General features: G+C 46.5%; 2 long non-coding RNA genes across 11 annotated transcripts; both read left to right on the top strand.

The window, feature by feature from the left end:
• Positions 1-1722: 1722 nt before the first annotated feature.
• Positions 1723-5108, top strand: LOC311213905. 8 transcript variants are annotated; one of them, XR_014618804.1, is made up of 5 exons: positions 2106-2214; positions 2617-2698; positions 2896-3054; positions 3147-4367; positions 4474-5108. It is a non-coding gene; the product is annotated as an uncharacterized lncRNA (long non-coding RNA). The 8 variants fall into 8 exon arrangements; XR_014618805.1 differs by having other exon boundaries at positions 2617-2776; XR_014618806.1 differs by having other exon boundaries at positions 2617-3054; positions 3147-3386; positions 3487-4367.
• Positions 5109-6648: 1540 nt separating this feature from the next.
• On the top strand, positions 6649-20787 carry LOC311213803. 3 transcript variants are annotated; one of them, XR_014618798.1, is made up of 11 exons: positions 6649-6714; positions 6900-7040; positions 7908-7961; positions 8358-8468; positions 8873-8973; positions 9956-10047; positions 11493-11633; positions 12756-12816; positions 13209-13262; positions 14650-14723; positions 19444-20787. It is a non-coding gene; the product is annotated as an uncharacterized lncRNA (long non-coding RNA). The 3 variants fall into 3 exon arrangements; XR_014618797.1 differs by lacking the exon at positions 9956-10047; XR_014618799.1 differs by lacking the exon at positions 6900-7040 and having other exon boundaries at positions 6656-6714.
• Positions 20788-21161: the final 374 nt, after the last annotated feature.

The raw sequence follows: 21161 nt of genomic DNA, 5'->3' as shown, positions 1-21161 counted from the left end.
TTACTCCTGACCCTGATGAAGAGATTTCTGCTTCACGTTTGGAAGAAATAATTGATAGATACTCCGACCAGGATTAGTGGGGCCCTGCCTCTGGCCAGGTAGAGGAGAGGGTGTGGTGGAGCTCGGCTGCCCACCTGAGTAAAACCACCACAACTGGAAGAAATGAACTCACATGTGCATGCTGCAGCCGGGGGCTCAGTGCAGCCCTCCATAGGTTAAGGTGGTTGGAGTGTCAAGGTGGATGGGGAGGGAGTGGAATGGTGCCACGCTGCAAATGCTGGAAGAGCAGGGAGAGGGATGGGTGCAGCCTGCACAGGGACATCCTCTCCTGTGCATCCGTTTCTTGCTGCTAACTTGCCTCTGCACGCTTTGTTGACTGCTGGCATGTGTGTGGTCCTCAGGAACTGACATAGTGGCACGCAGGGCTTGTCTGGGCATCTGGTTGTCTGCTGGGTAGCCATGTAACCCTCACTCACCCATTTCGGACCATTGTACTCTACTCTGGAACCCTGAGAAACCCATTGTGCCCCACACTCCTCTTGTGCTTCGATGCTCTCCTGAGACTTTGTGACAACTGCTTGCGCTGAACCTGCACAGCAGTGCAACCACAACTGGTACTGCCCATCAATGACAAAAGCACTGCACCCAGGTTTGTACGCCTGCACTAGCATTCCCTGCGATTCTTCTGTCCAGCTACCGCTGTTATTCCTTCCTCTGTCCCACTCGTCTCGATCTTTTTTGATTCCTCTGCCCTTCTCTGTGTCTGTCTTCCTCTATCCTTTCCCCTGTTCTCGTGACATCTAATCTAACTCCCCTCTTTTAGTTTAAAAACTCCCTTGCCCTGTCATTATCTGTCTGAGCAAAAAGTTGCTCTCCAACTTTTTTTATAACTTGCCTTTAGGCACTGAAAGGCAGCAATCGACTCTCCCTGGAGCTTTTTCTTCTCCATGGTGAACAAGTCCAGCTCTCTTGGCCTGTCTTCAGAGGGGAGAGTCCCCATCGTTTGTTCTAACTTTGGTTGGGTTAATCATTTCCATTAATGAGGAAACGGTTAAGGCAATTACTGCACGACTACCCAAAGCAGCAGCGATAGTAAGAAGCCCACTTCTGTCATCCATTTCCCAAGCAGGGACTGATGGACGGACAGAAGGACGCCACTTGATGCATTGCCTGCCAGGGGAAGGGGAGTCGCTGTGTGTCCATGGGTCTAGGTTCCGCAGCTGGGTGGGTGCAAAGGGGTAGGGGCTGGGGGGAGGGTCGTCCCCATGTCTGTCGGCTGCTGGCCCCTCAGAGTGCGGGGGCAGCCCTGCCGGGTGGGGTGGGGGGCTGCCTATTGTAGGACCGGGGGGGCAGCCCTGTGCTGTCTTTGCTCCCCGGGCCCGGGGGGGGGGCTACTCTGTGCAGGCGGAGCGCAGCAGTGGGCGAGTGTGGCCGGGGCTGCTTGTGGTGGCGCAAGTGTGTGGGGGGACTGGGGGTTACCGGCTGGATCCCCAGGGCAGGGGAGGGCGTTGGGGAGGCCGGGGCAAGGCAAGCACAGGCGGGGGTGGCGGGGACCGCGCGATGGTGCTGCCGGCCTGGCTCCGGGGTGTCCGCAGTGGCGGGTGGCTGGGAGTGTCTTGCCCCGCAGCATGCTGGGAGTTGTGGTCCTCAGGCCTTCCCAGTGGGAAGCCGCTCTGTGATTGGCTCAGAGGAGCCCAGGGCTGAAGTGGCATGCAGGGCTTGCCGGCACTATGGGCGGAAGCTGCTGGGTTCGGCTCGGCCCAGCCCGCACCACTGATTTGCTGTGCCACAACAGGGTTGGTGGTTGGTGCTGTCCCCGAGCGGAGCAGGCTGGGAGGAGATGAGGTGGCGGGCGCCGGGGCACCACACGGTCAGCGGCTTCTGCTGAAATGGCCCTTGTGCTCGGTTGGGGTGGTGTTGGATCGGACTGGGCGTGCAGCGGGGTCTGCACTGCGTGGGGCTTCGGGGAGCTGGGGGAGAGGGAGGCGGCGGCGGCGGGAGGTGTGGGGGGCAGAGAGGGCAGCAGGAGGAGGTGCGGTTGTGTGCAGTTGGCCAACGCCCCTCTGGGTTGGGTGGACTGCTCTGCCCCGAGGCATGCTGGGAGCTGTAGTTCTGCGGTACCAGGCAGCCATGCGGGCTCCGGCCTGCGCGGCTGGTCCTTCCCCAGGCTGGGGCTGGGCTGCGCGCGCCGGGAGGTGCAGGTTGCTGCTGGGTGTAAGTTTAAGCTTGGAAATAGAGGGGGAGTGAGGGAAGGAAAAAAAGCAAAGCCTTACAGAGCCTCAGCTCCACCGAGGAATGAATAACTGTCTTCTTCTGGAAGAACAGTACTGATGTATCAGCAGACTCATATGCAAGCTGATCCAAACTGGGTGCACCTTGGGTGTACCTTGTCTATTAACTATCTCTGACATTGTGCCACCCCATTAATATCAGTGGATGTACCCAGCACCGCCTTGGGGCTACATAGAACATGGAAATTTCTAGTATGTTAATGTTACTCTGTTAACAAAACTGACGTACTATCTGCTTGCTGTTTCTATTTTTTTTTTTTTTTCTGTTCAGTAGTCTCCTCAGAAGTTGTTGTGGACATGTTGTGTATCTTTTCTGTTCTTCCAGGATTCATTCGTCAGGAAAGACGACCATGAAATCCGATGGCTGTGGACAACCATCTACCAGATGGTTGTTGCAGATGCTTTTGGTCAACTTCATTCGTCTTCTTAGCTCGCCTTTTCCTATATCTTGAGTTGAATTTTTGTGCAGTGCTATGTTTGCAGTGGTAATGTTGCGGCTGAGGTGTTTTTGAGTAAAAATGATCTTATCTGTAATAGTGAATTCACCGCGTGTGGCTTTGTGGAATGACTCCCACGATCATAACATTTTTCTTCTTTGTCACAGATATGAGAAAAGCTCTTTGCAGAGAGATGGAGAAGGAATTAGTTATATCTCTGCCTCATCCTGTGAGACCAGAAGACATGGAGTAAATGGAAATTACGATTCTCAGGAGACGTACTAAGAGTCTTGGGTTCCTTTTCTGCCTTCCCCCTAAGGCCTTGGGTACATTGGGTTCACCCTGGGAAGGGCATGTTGCTCAGGGCAGTTATTTCCTACCTGAGACAAAGTGGGATGTGTTTTTCTGCTGTTTTCAGTTGCGGTTTTCGGCGCGGTTCGCACTGCTTCCGTTATTGAGAAAATGGTTTGGGAAGATGTGTCTGCCATTTCTCAGGATTTTCTGCCACTGCCTGCTGGCAGAAAAAACCAGTAATGCAGGTGGAGCAATGTAGGACTTCCCCGAGGTAAGCCTTTAGTGGACGGGGACCCCTAAACTCGTGCGCCGAGCATTCAAGACAAATGTCCGTGGCACAAAGATCAAGGACGACTTCTCAGAGGTAAGCGGCTTTCCCTTTGTTTCCCCATCCTCTCAGGAGCCGTCTTTACTATGGTTGTACACCCTTCAGGCTCACAACACTCGTTTTCTCCTCTACTTAGTATTCCTAGTCCCTGCCTGGTGGTGGGTCAAAGTCTACAGGTTGATGTGTTTCCAAGTTAAAAGAGATAAGTACATCTATTTAAGGTGACATCTAGTAGGATCATTTAAAGTAAACTAATCTATATGGTAGTAGGTGCTTTTATTGCATGCAGCTCTTCTTCAGGTGAGTAATTCTTATAGCATAAGTAATTCTTTTCCCATGTTTCATTCGTGATGTTTGTAGCGTGCCTCTCTATGTGTATGTTTGGCCTGGAGCTGTCCTGCCTGGCAATTTGTGGTGGTAGCTAAAGTGGTGTTCCATCAGTGCAATAATACATTGTCCTGACTGGTTTGGAAAAGACATCTGGTCTGTCTGTGGGCGAATACTCAAGCTCTGGGCGAGTACTCGAAGTCAGCTGGCACAGAGTCTTTTTGCTTTTTTTCCAGCAGTAGGTAAACATTAGGAGGAACCGGTCAAAGGAAACAGCTTTCTGAAACCATCAAGTTCTTGTTCGGCAACTTAGTGACTGGTTTGATCTACTTCACAGGTGTAGAGGCAAGTGGACTGCTCTTTTGAAATAATAAAATTAAAAACATAAAGTTTGTCAAACATGGCAGTGCATGTTTGCAGTCTGTTTATTGCTTTTGCCAGTGGTAGATAACATTTATAAGGAATCGGTCAAAGGAAAGAGCGCCTTCTGGAACCGTGAAGCTCTGTGTTGGCAACTCGGTGACTGGCTGGACCAACTGTCCATCTCCAGAGGGAAGCGGACTGCTGTTTTGAAATTAAAAAATACTAATAAAAAAAATAAAAATATGGTGCTGCTCTATGGTGCCCAGAGGACTTCCACTCTGCATGGCAGTTAAAAAGAATGTGGTTTGGAGATGGAGAGCAGCAGAGGTAAAGCAGCTGGGAAGAGAGATAAAAGTATTGCAGTAGGTAGGCTGTGGTTATGAGGTGCCTCAGGATGTGCTTTTTTTCTTGTTTCCACCCTTCCGTCGTGCAGCCTTGGAGAGGTGAAGTCCCCATGTTGTAGAGTGGTGCAAATAGGTGAGAGGGTTGTCAGCCCGGTCAGTTTCCTTCACCAATGCTAAGGCAAGTCTTTGAAGAGAAACAGCCTGGTTGCGTGTGCTGCACCCTGTTGAACTAAGCCAGACCAAAAACAGGGCTGCTGTTCCTCCTGCTCTCTTTACCTCTTCTCATCTTGCAAAGGAATGGTCCAGCAATTCGGGTCAACAGGGGATAAGAGAACAAAGGGGTTTCAGAATAACTGCTAACTGTTATGACTATTGCATGGGGCACTATGCAAGTCTCTGACATCCAGCCAAGATGGACAAAGGAGATGGACAAGAGAAAAGCCTGGGAGGAAGACTATGAGCCTTCAGTACGAGAGACCCCCAGAGTGACCACCAGAGACTGATAAAGCATGCACCAGTGGGAGGGTTTGGATTCCAGGAATTAATTATAATAACCCTGCCTTTTGTAGAAGTAGTAACGAATATGTATTAGCCTAGGAGCATAAAAACTAGATGCCTGATGTAACTTGTGTGTGTCTTGGTGGAGCAGAGACTCCCGGCGCACCCAGTGCTGTTTGCTTACCTCTATTCATTTAATAAATTGTAAACTTTGATTGTAATCCTATTTGGGACTTAGTCATTTATTACAACAGACAACCTTGTGAAATGTAGACCACCAGAATCCTCACCGCCATTAGGTGGAAATCACGGTGTAAGAAACATTACCACATCAAAGAATAAAATCCTCAAAAGAAATGTGACTTGTAACAGGCCAGCAGCTGTGTATTTTCTGTGAAGCACCAGATAGAGCATGAACCTGGATCGCACAGTGGGAAACAGGAGGGTCCTGGTCCTTGGGAGAAAAAAAAAAAGTATATAAACTGTATGGAATTAGTAGGCACCCTCCTGCTTGTGGGACCCCCACCATTGTAATCTCAAATGAAAATGCTACTGTACTGAGATCCTCTCCTGAGCCTATATTATTTTCCAAAGATTGATTCACAGTTTTAAGGTTTCAGGAATAGGGCACTAGGGTTGGGTTTCAGGGTAAGCATTCTCAGGGTTTATGTTTAGGATTTTGAGGTTTTTAGGGTTGGAGTTTTAACAGGATTTTAGGAATTTGGGGGTTAGGGTTTTAAGGGTTTCAGGGTTAGCGTGTTAGGGTTTTAGAGTTTTTTTTGTGTTGTAGTGTTATGTTTTTTAGGGTTAGGGTCTTAGGGTTTTATTTTTGGTCAGTTACTTAGGGTTAGGGTTTTAAGATCTTAATTTTTTTTTTCAGGTTAGGTTCTCCAGGATTAGGTTTTTGAGTGTCCTAATTTTTTTGGTTAGGGTTTTGAGCATCTTAATATTTTGGGTTGGGTTTGGGTTTTGAGTGTCCTAATGTTTTGGGTTAGGGTTTGGAGCATCCTTATTTTTTGGGTTTGGATTTTGAGCGTCCTATTTTTTTGGATTTGGGATTTGAGCGTCTTAATTTTGTGGGTTTGGGATTTGACCGTCTTAATTTATTGGATTAGGGGTTTTAGGTTTAGTGTGGTAAATAGTTTGGGTTAGGTCTGTAGGGGTTTCGATGATTTTTAGGGTTAGGGCTTGTGGCTTTTTTGTGTAAGGGCAGTAAGGGCTAGGGTTCTCTGATTGGCCATGCCACCTCTCCAGGAAATGCTAGTAGGTGTAGTTTTCCGGCACCAGGCTTCCAGGAGGTCATGCTGGGTGCCCAGAGCATACCGGGAAATGAAGTTCTGGGACTCCGGACTTCCGGGAGGCCATGTTTGGTGCCCAGAGCATACTGGGAAATGTAGTTCTCAGGAACTAGGGTTGGGGTTAGGGGCTAGGGTTAGTGAATGCTGGTTCTCTGTGTTTGCAGATGATGGTGAGCCCGTTTAAACTAATTCCAGCTGAAGAAGTTTCAGTTACTTGCTTGGTAATATTGTCAGTTCAACATTAAAAGCTGCAGTAAAAACATGGGGACTGTTGCTTCTAGAAACACCCCAGGTCTCTTGTCTGCTCTCTGCATGCTTTTGAGATAAAGCAGATTTTAAAAAAGAAACAAACAAAAAAAGAAAGAAACAAATAAAACATCACAGCTGCTGTTGTGCCTGCTCTCTTCCTACTTTCTTGTGATTTGCCCCTCCCCTTTACCACGTGATTTGGTTTGGGTGCTGGGTGGGGCCAAATGGTATATGAGCCCCAGGCATGGCATCAGAGAGCTCCTTCTGGCTGGGCTGCTTTTTGGGGTAAGTGCTTTGTTTTTCCTTCAGTCAGTTGCAGCGTTGTTTAGGCAGGCTGGAGTCTATGGATTCCTGGATTTTAAGTGCTTGGAATTCACTTAATAGAGGGATATTTAGTAGAGGTTGCTGGCTCACTGTTTTTTGGGATGGTGGGATACTCTTCTGTGTTTGAGCTTTATTTTAATCTCTAGATGAATCAACGCACTTGTGTAACTCTCCAGAGGACTAAAACCAGCTTGATTGCATGGTACACATGGCTTGACAGCGTAGATACAGCATTACCAAGAAACTGAGCAGGGTTGTATCAGAGTCACCTTTTTCATCTGCAAAGGGTATGTCTGTGATTACCCCTGCCAGGGCTGCTATGTGTGCATGTCTTTTTGGCATTTGTGGAGCTCAGTTGTTTTTTTTGTGTTTTTTTTTTTTTTTTTTGAGGGGCAAATAGTGTGTATGCTGAGCGTGGTTGGCAGGAGGAGGTGGGGAGCTGCTCAGGACTGGTAGGTTTGGTTTCTAGGAATATGCAGCATCCTTCTTGTGCAATGCGACTGATTGTTGGGTGGGAACGTTCTAGCTTGTGTGTCTTAAGCAATGTAGCTTGTGTAGTGTGTGTTGTGTGGCCTGGGCAGAGTTTGCTGTGGCGCTGTGAGCGAGGAATCTCAGTTAGAGCTGGAGAGCAGCTGAAGTACCAGAGCTGGGAAGAGAGAGGTATTGCAGCAGGTACGCTGTGGCTATGAGGTGCCTGAGTGTGCTTTTCTCTTTTCTTTGTAAGCGCTTAGTGTAGTAGTGGAGAGGGAAGGGAAATCCTCATGTCACAAAGCACTTGCGGGAAGGTTAGTGTTGTCAGCCTGGTCATCCCTTATCGGAAGCGAAGGGAAGATTGTTTGGGCATATAATCTGTTCTGCTCCTAGATTTTTCTTTCTACGTAAAAAAATGTTTGAGCTATTTCCAGTTAAGAAAGTTCCAGTTACTTGCTGGGTCATATTGTCCTTTCAATATTAAAAGCTGCAGCAGTTACATGGGGATTGTTCCTTCTAGAAACACCCCAGTTCTCTTGTCTGCAGTCTGCATGCTAAAAGAGATTTCAAAAAAAAAAAACAAGAAACAAGAAACACACACACACAAACAACAACAACAAAAAAAACACCATTGGGTGATTTGTTGTGAATGCAATGATTATTTAATCCCTTTGTTTTCCCAGGTGATGTGGATGATACTGGCTGCATTGTTGGAGCTTGGATTCGGAGAGGAACAGGTGAGCACAATTGTATGTTGCATTAGTACTAGTCAGCATTGTGGAGCAGGTGGGCATCATGGCTGGCGTCCTAGTGAATGCTGGTACTCTGTTTTTGCAGCTGATGATGACCCTGGCAATTAACTAAGATGTGATGACAGCTGATGTGGTAGTCCATGGGTGTACTAATACATTGTCCGGACTGTTTTGGCAAAGATATCTGGTCTGCCTCTGGGCACGTACTGAAGGGCAGCTGGCACAGTCATCTCTGTGGTGTTTGGCAGATGTGGATGGGGGAGAGCTGAGCTGCTTGCGAGCAGCTGCTCGAATAGTGCTGGAGGAGAGGTTTGTTGTTGAATTGTCAAAGCTTTCAGATGTGGACTGTTTTTTTTCTTTTTTTTTTTTTTTTTTGGCAAGCCTTAGATAAACCTCAGGAGGAGTCAGCCAAAGGAAAGATCGCCTTCCGGATTTGTCAAGCTCTCATTTGGCAGCTCAGTGACTGGTTTGGTCTATTTCTAAGGTGCTGAGGCAAGTTGTCCACTGTTTTGAAATGATAATGTTGTAAACGGGGTCCCTTGTGTTGTTGAGGGATGGGTACTAATGCTGGCAGCTGAATGACTATCCTGTGACTGTTTTCATTTGATAAAGCTGAAACACAGTGTACAACCTGGGACGTCACAGCCAGAGCTGCCTTTGGCAAGGTGATTGAGGAACAGATGTAGCAGTTGTTGAGTTGCAGGTCTCACTGTTACTCTATGCATCCCCTCTTTGTCTTTTAGAGGTGGTGTAGCTGTTTGAAGAGGGTAGATGCAAAAATCTGCCTCAGGGGCAGGTAAATGGGCGGAGGTAAGGGAGCAGATGAGAGTAACTGTTCTAGCTGTGCTGTGGCTTTGGATGCTGCCTCGGCCTATGCTTTTCTTTTTCTTTCACAGGTGTCTCCAGGCTCAAAGGAGCAAACTGCACTCTGAAGAGCTGTGTAAGAATAGGGGCTGGTCATGAGCTGGGTTGGAGCAGAATGGCCAAGTAGCACAAGGTGACTATGAAAGGTGTCCGTCTTGCTTTGTGGGTGCCATGGCAGGCTCTCCACAGAAGTGGTTGAGGATTTCAGATAGGGCAAGAGAGCAACAAGGAGCGGCACGTGCAGGGATGGTTTTGAAGCGCTGCGGTGGCTTTCTCTTTTTCACATGGGGGGCAGGCAAGTGGCTGAGGTACAGGAGGGCATGAGAGTAATTGTCCTAAGTGTGCTGTGGCTTTTGCTGCTGCGGTTGCTTTCTCTCCTGTTTATCAGGTGCCACAGACAAGGTGGGCTGAGATAGCCTTTAGAATAGGAGGAAAGCAGGTAGCTTGAATGCTGCGTGGTTCCTGAGAAAGGTGTTGTGTAGGAAAAAGGTTGTCTGGCGTGGCAGTTCCTGATGGCGGTCTTCTTTGGTAGGCAAAGAGGTGCCCGAAGCCCTGTCCTGTGTAGCCTGAGCACACCTTGCTGAGGATGAAGCCTGCTTTCTAGCAGTTCCCAAAACTGTGTTGAAGCTGAAACGCTGCGTCTGTGTTTGGGTTGGGGTTGCACCTTGGTGAGTGTAGCGATGGGTTTTAAGGGGGTGCAGCGGAGGGCCTGGACCCAGTGTTCTGTAGTGTGTTTTGACCCATCAGCATAGCCTTTTGGTTTTCAGAAAGTGAAGTAAGTGATTTTTCCTGTGAGTGGAATGGAATTGATTTTGTTGGTGTATAATCTGTTCTGCTCCTAGATTTTTCTTTCAATGTAAATAAAAGTTTGAGCTAATTCCAGCTGGAAAAAAAAATAATCAGTTACTTGCTTGGTTGTATTGTCCTTTCAATATTCAAAGCTGCAGTGAAAGCATGGGGATTGTTGCTTGTAGAAACACCCCAGTTCTCCTGTCTGCACTCTGCATGCTGTTGAGCTAAGCCATATAAAGAAGTTAATAAGACCACAGCTGCTGCTCCTCCTCTTTCTGCTTTTTTTTTTTTTTTTTTTGTGCTTTCCCCCTGCACTTTCCCAGGTGATTGGCTTCAGGTTCCAGGTGTTACCTAATGGTAACTGAGTTGCAGGTATCCCATCAGAGAGCTCCTTCTGCCTGAGCTGCACTCTTGGGTAAGTGCTGTGTTTTTCCTTCAGTTGTTTGCAGGGTTCTTTAGGTGGGTCAGAGTCTATGGACTGATGCATTTTCAAGTAGAAACCGGTACGCCTATCTTTTTGAGGTGGTAACTAGTAGGATCTGTCATTGTAAAGCAATCTAGTAGTAGGTGCCTGTATTGCACGCAGCTCTTCCTCAGGTAGTTATTATAGTAGTATAGTAGTTATTATAGCATGTTTACAGATAGTATAGTGATGTTACCTTGTGTGTTTGCTTTGTGGTTCTGGGTCCCTTACGATTTTTGCAGGATTATGGGGCTTTTTTTGAGTCTTTGCCTCTGTGTCAAATATTATCAAAGTCACAACCTTGGTGGCAAAGTGATGGAGCAGGGTTTAGGAGAAATGTATCATTGAAGCTCCCTGTGTGAGCATGTATCTGAAAATGGCAGCAGTGGGCATGTAAGGGGTAGTCTGTTTCAGGTTTAGGAACAGTTTGTTATATTTTTGAAGCTTTTGCCTGTGGTTTTGCTGTCTGTCAAGTCGTTAGACCTTGCAGCCCTCTAGGCTTAAAGTGCTTGGAATTCACATATTAGAAGTATTCACATATTAGAAGAATTAAGGGGTTGCCAGGTACGTTGTTTTTGGGAAAAAGTAGGGTACAGTTTCTTGACCGCATAAGTGCAGTAGAGCCTAGAGAGTGAGCAGGGTCACCTTCTTGATCTCTAAAGAGTAAGTCTGTTCGGGCACATTTAAGTGCGGCGCGGCACCGCCCGGGCACATTTCTTAGGTGGAGCTACTGAGCAGGTGAGATTAAAAAAAGGTGGGAACAGAGAGGTATTGCACAACTGTATGTTGTATCAGAAGCAGCAAGCGTTGTGCAGGAGGCGGGTATCAGGGCTGGCATGCTAGTGAATGCTGGTTCTCTGTTTTTGCAAGTGATGATGAACATGTTTGACGTAATTCCATTTGAAAAAGTTCCAGTTACTTGACTGGTCGTGTTGTCCTTTCGATATTAAAAGCTGTAGCAAAAGCATGGGGATTGTTACTTCTAGAAACACCCCAGGTCTCTTGTCTGTCCTCTGCATGTTGTTCAGGTAAAGCAGATTTAAAAAAAAAAAAAAAAAAAGGAAACTAGCTGCTGCTGCTACTGCTCTGCTCCTACTTCCTTGTGCTTTGTCCCTCCCCTTTTCCAGGTGATTGGGTTTGGGTATTTGGGCGGGGCCAAATGGTATATGAGCCCCAGGCATGACATTAGAGAGCTCCTTCTGCCTGGGCCGCTCTTTGGGGTAAGTGTTTTGTTTTTCCTTCAGTCAGTCGCAGGGTTCTCTAGGCAGGCTGGAGTCTATGGATTTCTGGATTTTAAGTGCTTGGAATTCACTTAATTTAGTAGAGGCTGCTTACTCACTTTTTTTTTGGGATGGTTGGGATACTCTTCTGTTTTTGATCTGTATTTCAATCTCTAGATGAATCAACCCACTTGTGTAACTCTCCAGAGGACTAAAACCAGCTTGATTACATGCTACAAGATGCTTGACCATGTAGGTGCAGCATTACCAAGGGACTGAGCTGTGTTGTATCAGAGTCACCTTTTTCATCTGCAAAGGGTAAGTCCGTGATTACCCCTGCCGGGGCTGCTGTGCATGCACGTCTTTTTGGCATTTGTGGAGCTCAGTTGTTTTTTTGTGTGTTTTTTTTTTTTTTTTGAGGGGCAAATAGTGTGTGTGCTGAGCGTGGTTGGCAGGAGGAGGTGGGGAGCTGCTCAGGACTGGTAGGTTTGGTTTCTAGGAATATGCAGCATCCTTCTTGTGCAATGCGACTGATTGTTGGGTGGGAATGTTCCAGCTTGTGTAGTGTGTGTTGTGTGGCCCAGGCAGAGTTTGCTGTGGCGCTGTGAGCAAAGAATCTCAGTTAGAGCTGGAGAGCAGCAGAAGTAAAGGAGCTGGGAAGAGAGAGGTATTGTAGCAGTGTACTGAGTCTGGCTGGAATGTTAACTTTCCTGGCAGCAGCCCATACAGTGCTGTACTCTGCAGTTGTAGCTGGAACAGCAGTGTTATCACACCAGTGTTGTGTCTACTGCTGAGCAGCAGTGGCACAGCATCGGGCCTTTAACCCTTCTCTAACCCTCCTAGGAGTGGGCAAAAAGTGAGGAGAGAAACATTGCTAGGGCAGCTGACCTAAACCAATCAAAGGGATATTCCATACCATGTGATGTCAGACTCAGCAATAAAAGTGGAGACAGGAAGAAGAGGGGAGGGGTGGGCTCTTGTTGGGAAAACGTCGTTCCTCTCGAACACCGGCTACGTGCGTTGAGGCCCTGCTTCAAGGACGTGATCAATCATCACTCATTTGTGGGAAGCAGAGAGTAATTTCTTTCCTCTGCACTTCCATATAGCCTTCATTTATTTTATTTGTTTGTTTTTCTCCCTTCTTTTTATTCTTTCCCTGTCCCCCTCCCTTTTCCCCTTTCCCTTTTTATTTCTCTTTAGTTAAATTGTTTAGTTCATAATAATCTTTATTTAATTATTATTATTATTTCCCTTTAATTCAATTATCCTTATCTTAACCTGTGAGTTGTTCTTTGCTTTACTTCTGTCCCTCCTCATCTAAAAGAGGGGGAGTGAGAGAGCGGTTGTGGGGTTTAACTGCCCAGCATCGTAAAACCACCACAAGCAGGTATGCTGTGGCTGTGAGGTGCCTCAGAGTGTGCTTTTCTCCTGTCTTTGTAGGTGCTCTGTGCAGTCGTGGACAGGGAAGGGAAATTCTTATGTCACGAAGCTCTGAGTGAAGGTTTGTGTTGTCAGCCTGGTCATCCCTTATCTGAAGCGAAGGGAAGATTGTTTGGTGTTTGTTTTGGCGTATAATCTGTTCTGCACCTAGATTTTTCTTTCTACGTAAAAAAAATGTTTGAGCTATTTCCAGTTAAGCAATTTCCAGTTACTTGCTGGGCCGTATTGTCTTATTAATATTCAAAGCTGCAGCAAAAGCATGGGGATTGTTCCTTCTAGAAACACCCCAGTTCTCTTGTTTGCAGTCTGCATGCTTTTGAGCTAAAGCAGATTTCAAAAAAAAAAAAAAGAAAAAAGAAACAAGAAACACACACACAAACAACAACAACAAAAAACCACCATTGGGTGATTTGTTGTGAATGCAATGATCATTTAATCCCTTTGTTTTCCTAGGTGATTTGGATGATACTGGCTGCATTGTTGGAGCTTGGATTCGGAGAGGAACAGGTGAGCACAATTGTATGTTGCATTAGTACTAGTCAGCATTGTGGAGCAGGTGGGCATCATGGCTGGCGTCCTAGTGAATGCTGGTACTCTGTTTTTGCAGCTGATGATGAGCCTGGAAATTGACTAAGATGACAATCGATGCCTGTGCATTTCTTGAGGTGGAGGGAATTTACCATGCAGCAACCTGAGAGCTAAGCTGGGGGGCACCTGGTCTTTGCATATCTGGGGTGACTAATGGGAGTTGGGAGCCAGAGCAGCATGGAGCCAGCTGGCTGAATAGACTTGGTGCCACTGTGAGGGTGGTTCAGGCTGGGTCACGTTCAGGCTGCTTGTGGCTGGGTCATCAGGCTAATAGAAGAAGTGGGATTATTTTGTAGCTTGAGTGCGTGCGCCAGGCAGGACAGTTTCCTTCTGTTCGTCTGTCTTGTAGTGTTGCTTCTGCAGTGTCTGTTCTGTGCTTCTCGGGTCTTGATATCCTCGTGGCTTTTTAGACTGGACTGACTAGACAGGCGACTTGGTAGCTGTGCAGAAGGGCCTCAATGCTTGTTTTGTCATCATGACTCTGATATGAGCACTTGTCTTGCAGTCGCTGCTTAAAGAGCAGGTCTGTTTCAGGTCTTGTGCATCATATTCTGTTTGAGATCGCATCTGTTTCCATCCTCACTCTTGCAGAAGTCATCTGGGTTGCATCAGGAGCTCTTGCTTGGGAACTGAATTCCTAAGTGTCTTCTTACAGGGTTTTCAGTCCCCATCCTTCTGGTCTCTTGTCTTGAATGCAGGCTTTGTACAGCCTCCATCATCCCAGTTCTGGCAGTTGCTTCCAGTCATGTGTCGTGACATTTGAGTCTCTCTTAGGGTCTGCTGCAGAGCACCTGTTCTGACTTGCTGTTGCCGTAGGGCTTCCTTCTGGGGGTCACTTTTTCTTGCGCCTTGTGTTGTGTGTTTTGTTTGTAGTGTTTGTGGCGTGCCTGTGTGTGTATGTGTTTGGTCTGGAGCTGTCCTGCCTGGCAGTTAGTGATGATAGCTAATGTGGCAGTGCATGGGTGTACTAATACATTGTCCGGACTGTTTTGGCAAAGACATCTGGTCTGCCTCTGGGCACGTGCTGAAGGGCAGCTGTCACAGTATATCTGTTTGCGCACAACTGCTCGTTTACCTCTATTCATTTAATAAATTGTAAAATTTAATTGCAATCCAATTTGGGACCCAGTCATGTATGACAAACTGGGGTTTTGTCCGGGAGGGCTTTGGTTCCTGAATTCTTATTTGATCTAGGAGAGGCGCCCCACCATTTGGTGGCTGCTGTTCAAGTCAGGTCGGGACTAATGGCATCTTGAACCTGAATAAAGGTAAGCAAAGGTTTTGATTTTTTTTTTTTTTTTTTCAGCTCCCTTGCTGGCTGCAGCACTATATTTTGCCTGTAATTCTGCGTGTGAAGATCTGAATGAAGACAACGGAGTCGTAAGCGTTTAAAGCGTATACTGTTCTGTTGGGTGGGTTTCGGTTGCCTGTGTGTGTGTAAGAGTGTGACTGAGACGGAATTTAGTTCCGAAGCGATTGTGGAGGTCTTCTAACCGTGGTTCCAATCTCCCGCAAGGGACTTGGCCGGTGAAGGACCGAAGGGATTCCTATAGGATTTGTGGGTGGGTGATAGATCTTAAATCCTCTGTAAGACACTCTTATTAAGGTAACCAAGGGCTGTGGGAATTGCCACAGTAACATTCCTAGATGGGTCAGACAAAATCGAAGACCAGGGACCAGAAGAAAGGGAGCAAATTACCAGTCATACCACCAGAAAGTCCATTAGGAATAACGGTTAGAAATTGGAATGATAGGGACCCCAGAAAAGGAAAAAGTAAATAAAAAATGGTCCAGTATTGTGTGATAGAATGGCCAAAGGAGCCTTTAAGACCACATGTCTTTCAGCCTGCTTTTGGATCCTTTGAAGACTGTATTTGTCAGGCCTTAAATACACATGTTAATTCGAAGGAACCTTTTTGCCAGGAAGACAGTGATTATGCAGGATTATGGATCAGGAGGACTTCATGTCCTTTTCCAGCCTCAATATTTACACTAAAAGCAGATAAGAAATTTGAAGAAGAAGAAGAACAGGAAAAAGAAAAAGACAATAAATGGGAGCCGTTGGATAACCTACTATCTCCATATCCTAACAATCCATCTCCGGTGGCTGTGGTATCGCCACCAGTACCACCGTTGCCCCTGCTTTCAATACCATCAGCACCAGAATGAGACTGACCTCTGGCTGCATGCACGAGAAGTAGGACTGCCGTATCTGAGAGAGCTCCTCTATATCCCTTAAGGGAAGTAACTGGTGTATAGCTGGGTTGGAGTTTTAACAGGGTTTTAAGGGTTTCAGGGTTAGCGTGTTAGGGTTTTAGAGTTTTTTTTTTTTTTTTTTTTTGGGGATGGAGTGTTGCTATGTTTTTTAGGGTTAGGGTCCTAGGGTTTTATTTTTGGTCAGTTACTTAGGGTTAGTGTTTTAAGATTTTTTTTATTTATTTTTTTTTTCAGTTTAGGTTCTCCAGGGATAGGGTTTTGAGCGTCCTAATTTTTTGGGTTATGGTGTTGAGCATCCTAATGTTTTGTGTTAGGGCTTTGGGTTTTAATCATCCTAATTTTTGGGTTAGAGTTTTGTGTGTCTTAATTTTTTTTAAGTTTATGCTTAGAGCGTCCTAAAGTTTTGGGTTTTGGTTTGTGTTTTGAGCGTCCTAATGTTTTGAGTTAGGGTTTTGAGCATCCTACTGTTTTGGGTTGGCTTTGGGTTTTGAGCATCTTAATTTTGGGGTTAGGGCTTCAAGTGTTCTAATTTTGTTGTTTAGGACTTTGAGAATCCTAATGTTTTGGGTTTGGGTTTTGAGCGTCTTAAGTGTTTGGGTTAGGGCTTTTAGGCATAGGACTTCAGGGGTTTAGTGTGGTAAATAGTTTGGGTTAGGCCTGTAGGAGTTTCAAAATTTTTTAGTGTTAGGGCTTGAGCCTTTTTTGAAAGGGCGTAAAGTGCTGGGGTTACAGTGAGTGCTGGTAAATGTATTTCTCGAACAGTCGGCCTGTGATTGGTCAAGCCAGCTGCCAGGGGAATGCTGGTGGGCGTAGTTTCCCGGCACTGGGCTTCTGGGACGCCATGTTTGTTGCCCAGAGCATACCGGGAGATGTAGTTCTAGGGAAGTAGGGTTAGGGTTAGAGTTTGGGGTAGGGGTTAGGATTTGGGGTTGAGTAAGGGTTAGGTCCCTTGGGGTTAGGTCCCTTGGGGTTAGGTCCCTTGGGGTTAGGTCCCTTGGGGTTAGGTCCCTTGGGGTTAGGTCCCTTGGGGTTAGGTCCCTTGGGGTTAGGTCCCTTGGGGTTAGGTCCCTTGGGGTTAGGTCCCTTGGGGTTAGGTCCCTTGGGGTTAGGTCCCTTGGGGTTAGAGGGATAGGGTTCGATCCGCGGGCAGCTGTTAGGCTAAGGGTTCGGGTTAAGGATAGGGTTAAGGTTGAGGGTTAGGGTCTTAGGTTTAGGGTTCGGGTTAGGTTAGGGTTAGATCCGCGGGCAGCCGTTAGGGTTAGAGTTAGGGTTAAGGTTGGGTTACGGTTAGGGTTGGGTTAGGGTTAGGGTTAAGGTTGGGTTACGGTTAGGGTTGGGTTAGGGTTAGGGTTAGGGTTAAGGTTGGGTTACGGTTAGGGTTGGGTTAGGGTTAGGGTTAGGGTTAAGGTTGGGTTACGGTTAGGGTTGGGTTAGGGTTGGGTTAGGGTTAGGGTTAGATCCGCGGGCAGCCGTTAGGGTTAGAGTTAGGGTTAAGGTTGGGTTACGGTTAGGGTTGGGTTAGGGTTAGGGTTAGGGTTAGATCCGCGGGCAGCCGTTAGGGTTAGAGTTAGGGTTAAGGTTGGGTTACGGTTAGGGTTGGGTTAGGGTTAGGGTTAGATCCGCGGGCAGCCGTTGGGGTTAGAGTTAGGGTTAAGGTTGGGTTACGGTTAGGGTTGGGTTAGGGTTAGGGTTAGATCCGCGGGCAGCCGTTAGGGTTAGAGTTAGGGTTAAGGTTGGGTTACGGTTAGGGTTGGGTTAGGGTTAGGGTTAGATCCGCGGGCAGCCGTTAGGGTTAGAGTTAGGGTTAAGGTTGGGTTACGGTTAGGGTTGGGTTAGGGTTAGGGTTAGGGTTAGATCCGCGGGCAGCCGTTAGGGTTAGAGTTAGGGTTAAGGTTGGGTTACGGTTAGGGTTGGGTTAGGGTTAGGGTTAGATCCGCGGGCAGCCGTTAGGGTTAGAGTTAGGGTTAAGGTTGGGTTACGGTTAGGGTTGGGTTAGGGTTAGGGTTAGTTTTAGGGTTAGGGTTAAGGTTGGGTTTGGGTTAGGGCTGGGTTAGGGTTCGGGTGAGGGTTAGAGTTAGATCTGCAGGCAGCCATTAGTGTTAGGGTTAAGGTTAGGTTTAGGGTTAAAGATGGGTTAGGGTTAGGGTTAGGTTAGGGTTAAGGTTGGATTCGGGTTAGGGTTAGTGTTAGGGTAAGGGTTAGGTTAGGATTAGGGTTTAGGTTAGGGTTAGGGTTCGGATTAAGGTTGGGTTAGGGTTAGGGTTCGGGTTAGGGTTAGGGTTCGGGTTAGGGTTAGAGGGTTAGGGTTAGATCCGCAGGCAGCCGTTAGGGTTAGGGTTAAATATGTGTTAGGGTTAAGGTTGGGTTAGGTTTAGGGTTAGGTGTTAGGGTTAAGGTTGGGTTAGGGTTAGGATTAAGGCTGGGTTAGGGTTAGGGTTATGGTTAAGGTTGGGTTTGGGTTAGGTTTAGGGTTGGGGTTGGAGTTAGGGTTTGGGTTAGGGTTAGGTTGGGGTTGGGGTTAGGGTAAGGGTTAGGTTAGGATTAGGGTTTAGGTTAGGGTCAGGGTTAGTGTTAGGGTTAAGGTTGGGTTAGGGTTAGGGGTTTCGGGTTAGGGTTAGGGTTATGGTTAAGGTTGGGTTAGGGTTAAGGTTGGGTTAGGGTTAGGGGTTTCGGGTTAGGGTTAGGGTTATGGTTAAGGTTGGGTTAGGGTTAAGGTTGGGTTAGGGTTCGGGTTAGGGTTGGGTTAGGGTTGGGGTTAGGGTTAGGGTTAAGGTTGGGTTAGGGGTAGGGTTGGGGTTAGGGTTAGAGGGTTAGGGTTAGATCCGCAGGCAGGCGGTAGGGTTAGGGTTAAGGTTAGGTTCAGGTTTAAATATGTGGTAGGGTTAGGTTTGGGTTAGGGTTAGGTTTCAAATTAGGGTTAGGTTTACGTTTAGGGTTAGGTTAGAGTTAGGGTTAGGGTTAAGGTTGGGTTAGGGGTAGGGTTAGGGGTAGGGTTAGGGTTCGGGTTAGGGTTAGATAGAGGGTTAAGGTTAGATCCGCGGGCAGCCGTTAGGGTTAGGGTTAGGGTTAGATCTGCGGGCAGCTGTTAGGGTTAGGGTTAGGGTTCGGGTTAGGGTAAGGTTTCGGGTTCGGGTTTCGGTTAGGGTTAGGGTCTGAGGGTTAGGGTTAGGTTTAGTTTCTGACTACAGAAACTGGAACAACCAATAAAAATCATCATTATTGTCTTTAGGAGCAAATCAATGGCTTCTATATCATCAATTAATTGTACATGCCCTTGGAAAAAGCCAAGGCAATACCTCCCTTGCCTTGAGCTGTATCCAAGTGCAGTTATGGATACAGTCTGTAGCAGCAGCTATTATTAGAGAGGGAGAAGGAGGAACTTTGCCCACTGAAATTCAAAAATTGATTTGGGATAATGCTTCAGAATTTGAAAAAGAATTTCAAGCATGGTGGCAATTGGTCAACTTTACCCATTATGCAGAAGATGATCAAATTGTTGCCTTTATACTTACTATAAGTAATGCCACCGTATACAATGTATATCCGATCATTGCATTAGGACTCAATCATAATGGAACTATACTTTATCCTAAAGAGCATAAAGTAGCAAACAATTGATGTAAATGCATGCATTGTGCGTGAACAAAAAGGTTTCATCTGTGAAAGTAACACGCTGGAATCTCAAGACATTTGTCTTGACACTGAGCAAAATATTTGCCACTTTGAGATACATCCTAATGAAACCCTTGAAACTGTACTTGTATATATTGGGAAAGGTTGTGTTTGCATGAGAACTCATTGTGATTCTATAGTCGTAGATAATGCAGTGGTAGGTACCAGTAATCACTCTAATGTTGTGTTTGCAATTTTACCAAAATTCTAGGATGTGATTTTAAATACTCAGTTCCTGTCACTTCTTATCAACTTATTGCATCTAATTATATTCTGCTTCATGAACTGCTGCCTACTCCTATTGGAACGAACCTCACCTTGGTGAAGAAATTGCTGGTACATGAGGACCTGAAGCAGCTGATGACACAAGTCCGAGAAAATGGACAAAAGACTCTGATTACTGTCCATCATGATGCACAAGAAATACATCGAGTGATGGAAAGAGTAAAGAGAGATGAGAGACACCGTTGGTGGGACACTTTGTTTGGATGGTCGCCAAGGCAATCTTCAACAAGATGCTTCACCCTGTTGTCGTTCTGCTAATACTAACTGTGTTATGTTTCATACTGACAATTAGTTTGTATGTTAAACTCTGGTTTATGATGAAACATTTAGCATCCCTATACAATGGACATACACTCGATAAACCTTATCCTGAGAATGTATGTGAGATCCCTGACATATTCCAACCATCGTGAAGCTTGAGTGACTATAGTCACGGGGTGGATTATGTGGTGTAAATGCCTGAAGTAACTAGGAAAATAAAACTAACATTCACAGTTTTAAGGAAAAGGTACAGCATTGAAGAGGCTTTCAGGGTAGGGCATAACTGCATTACCTGAGCGTTCCCTAGGCTCCCAACCTTAGATGCTATCGCGCTGGGGAAACTTGGTGTGCTAGCCCTAAGGAACAGCACGGAACGTAGAGTGGAGTAGAGACACCACGGCTAGGCTCTGTAATCAGGTGGGGCCTCGATTGTTCTTGTGCACAAAGCTGCACTTTTTGCCACCCCGAGCCAAAGAGCTGTCATGTTTTGACAAGTGCTGTACCCTAGTGTACTTTTTGCTCATTATAATATCATTATAATACCAAAACACACCGCCATCCCAAAAGCTACCCGCCTCCAAGGTGCGACCACCCCTCACTGAGCATGCACCCTGAATTTCTCGGAGCCTATTACTTTAAACGGAGACGGGAAAACTTTACACCAATCATAACTAAGATATGCTTGACTAGAGCCACTCAAGCTCCACCTAAAAGATAGAAAATAATATAAATTGGCCCAAGAGAAAGGGGATGTTAGGGAAGATACCACCGTCAGGGGAAATACCATCCCGAGGAAATACAACATCCTTAGGACCTCCTGACTCCTGGGATCAGTCGACAGGCTGAACCTCTCTTCCCCCCCCATTGGGACGCCTTTGGGTGAGATCTGAATACTTGCTTATAAATCTCTATAGAGTCTTTGATCCTTTTAACGTGTTTATTTCTAGGCTGCACACCTGTAATACCTGTAACATATATAACATCTGTAACACCTGTAACATCTGTAACACCTAAAACACCTGTGTATTTTATGCATACTAGCTTGCTTTTGCAGACAGTCACTATTGCCGGCAATCCAAAAGAACCTGATTATCTGTTGCTGTAAAAAGCCATACTTGATTGCATTTTGATAACTCTCATTAAGTGCAACTAGGGTGAGGGTGGTTATCCGTGATAGTTCAGTGTTCTGAATCCAACCAGACCCTCAGATGGTTAATGCGTTTTTGGTGAATGTCCGACTGGTTCAGTACTCTGAATCCAACCGGGCCCATAATGGTTAATCAGCTACACCCCTTAAAGTGACACCAGGGCAACACTGTAATGGTCCCTATAGAAATGTGGCCCTGTATTGCCTACAGCACCACGGTGTCACCACCCCATGGC

This window comes from Netta rufina, assembly GCF_964035555.1.
Source record: "Netta rufina genome assembly, chromosome: 12".
NCBI classification, from domain to species: domain Eukaryota; kingdom Metazoa; phylum Chordata; class Aves; order Anseriformes; family Anatidae; genus Netta; species Netta rufina.
Note: the sequence above shows the minus strand (reverse complement) of the source record. Positions and strands in the feature narration are given on the sequence as shown.